At 47.9% G+C, this 2,492-nt stretch overlaps 1 protein-coding gene across 2 annotated transcripts in view; it reads right to left on the bottom strand.

Moving 5' to 3' along the window:
* The window catches only part of ZBTB4 (zinc finger and BTB domain containing 4), a 17,761-nt gene that overhangs the window by 7,305 nt on the left and 7,964 nt on the right, over positions 1-2,492 (bottom strand). Inside the window, exon 1 of one of the 2 annotated variants that reach the window (XM_012806045.1) lies at positions 2,270-2,486. The exons of the other annotated variant lie outside the window; for it this stretch is intronic. The gene's annotated coding sequence lies outside the window, so the exon portion shown is untranslated. Of the gene's footprint in view, positions 1-2,269; positions 2,487-2,492 lie in introns of those variants that run through there. 2 annotated transcript variants of the gene reach the window in all.

Here is a 2,492-nt window from a genome sequence, read left to right as displayed (position 1 = left end):
AGGTTGGATTTGAATCCACCAGCTCAGGTGTATGTGCCTGGTGCCTTAGCTGCTTTAGCCACAGGTGCTGAGCCTACTGAAGCTAATTTGGTAGATATTCAAATTAGGAGAGGACCACATTACATACCTCAAGCCCCATAAATCTTAGATGGGGTTTCTGACCCAGCTGCCCAGGTAACCCCTGACTCAAACACACACCACCAACTTTCTCCAGTCCCCAGAGGGCACTAGAAAGGCCACCAAACCAAGAGTAAGGCAGCTTGGGTGCTACTCCTTATTAAGACCTGGTATCTGGCTCGGTGCCTGTGGCTCAAGTGGCTAAGGCACCAGCCACATACACCTAAGGTTGTGGGTTTGAATCCAGCCCAGGCCCGCCAAACAACGACAGCTGCAACCAAAAAATAGCCGGGCATTGTGGTGGGCGCCTGTGGTCCAAGCTACTTGGGAGGCTGAGACAGGAGACTCACTTGAGTCCAGGAGTTGGAGGTTGCTGTGAACTGTGATGCCAAAGCACTCTACCCAGGGGGACAGCTTGAGACTCTGTCTCAAAAAAAAAAGACCTGGTAGCTTAGGGACTTTGGCTTAAAAAGGGGAGAATTTCAAACCCTACCTCAACTTTTTTTTTGAGACAGTCTCAAGCTGTTGCCCTGGGTAGAGTGCCATGGCAACATCATAGCTCACAGCAACCTCCAACTCAGACTGAGGTGATCCTCTTGCCTCAGTTTTTTGTATTTTTAGTAGAGACGGGGTCTCACTCTGGCTCAGGCTGGTCTTGAACTGGTGAACTCAAGCAATCTACTCGCCTTGCCTTCCAGAGTGCTAGGACTATAGGTGTGAGCCACTGCACCTGGCCCTCTACCTCAACTTTGCTGGGAGCCTCATCCAAAGGCAATAGCAAGCAACCCAAATGCAAGCTATGACAGGTACCAGCACAGAAACCACATCACAGTGGCTGTCCCTTGTGGGATGTCCAGGGCCTTGGGTACCCATTTTTCAGTTGAAGATTTGATTTCCAGAGCTATACAGTGGCATCCAAAGTTACACAGACCTGGTAATAACGGGTGAGGTCTGTTCGCAGATCCAGGCCCACTGACCTGAAAGCAGAACCCTTGGGCCCTTCTCATCCACCCTCCATGAAGCTAGGGAACTCCCTGCTCTCCTTGGGAGCATCTTCCAAATGCTCTGGATCACACATGTCCTTAGAGGTATTCTTCATCAGGAGTCCCTCATACAATTCCCTGAAAAATGTTCTTTTCCCATGTATCACACAAACTATCAGTTCTCAATGGTCTTCCCCTGACACATACCCCATTTCATATGCCCCCCAAATACTTTGTTTTTTAATTTTTTAAACTTTTTTATTTTTTGTGACAGAGTTTCACTCTGTAGCCCTCGGTAGAGTGCATGGTGTCATAGCTCATAGCAACCTCAAACTCTTGGGCTCTTGGGCTAAAGTGATCCTCTTGCCTCAGACTCCAGAGTAGCTGGGACTATAGGCATCTGCCACAATGACCAGCTAGTTTTTTATATTTTTAGTAGAGATAGGATCTCCCTCTTGCTCAGGCTGGTCTGGAACTCCTCAGCTCAGGCAATCCACCTGAATCAGCAGTCTCCCAGAATGCTAAGATTACAGGCATGAGCCACTGCACCTGGCCCCCAAATGACTTTTCTGACCTCTGTCCTAGACAAGAAAAAGGAAGGTCATAAATAGGGGTGATACTCAAAAGTCTTAACAACCCTGACAGCCAGGCACAGAGCAGCTACTAGGTCAAATGCTCCCCAGTCAGCTGCTAAATTGGGAATCCTGGGAAAGGAGTACTGCCATATCTATGGGCTGATGTTCAGGCCTCCCACTCCCTTCTACGATAGCCACTGGACCACTGGGAACCCAAGAGTCAGCGCTTTATTTGCATCATCTCATTTGCTCCTCATCACTACTCTGAAAGGTAGCAGTTAGCTTTAACTTTCCCACTTTAAAATGACAGACTGTGGTTCAGAGATGCTAGATAGCTCACCCAAGAATATACAACAAGTTACTAGCAAGGCTAGTTTCTGATCCCAGGATGTCTGGCTCCAAAGCCTGTGTTCCTGATGACCTCACTATACCATGATGAAAGCCCCTACGAGGGTACCAGTAATCCACTTGGCACCTTTCTGAACATTAGAATAAAGTCCCCTTCCTTCAAGAGGAGGCAGTACCCCTGCATAGGTGAGCAAAGTCAAGGCTCAATTTCAGTCCCTACTTACCCCCTTGACCAGACCTGCTTACCTATAGATACGTGGTGTGTTCAGTGCCTACAGAGTCTGCACAGCTCTGTGCAGACTATCTTGATACTTGAACAAGGCCTGATGGGGCTTTTTAGAGCCACAAAGACCCAAAGCTGACTGGCCATTGGAGATCACCCAGAATCATCATCATCATGGTCTCTATAGTGCCATTTATGAAATACTTATTATGTGCAAAGTAGAGTGCTAAGCATTTTATCTGCATC

Source organism: Otolemur garnettii, unplaced genomic scaffold, assembly GCF_000181295.1.
Source record: "Otolemur garnettii isolate 467f Iridium unplaced genomic scaffold, OtoGar3 scaffold00046, whole genome shotgun sequence".
Lineage (NCBI taxonomy): Eukaryota > Metazoa > Chordata > Mammalia > Primates > Galagidae > Otolemur > Otolemur garnettii.
This window is presented reverse-complemented; position numbering and strand designations above follow the sequence as displayed.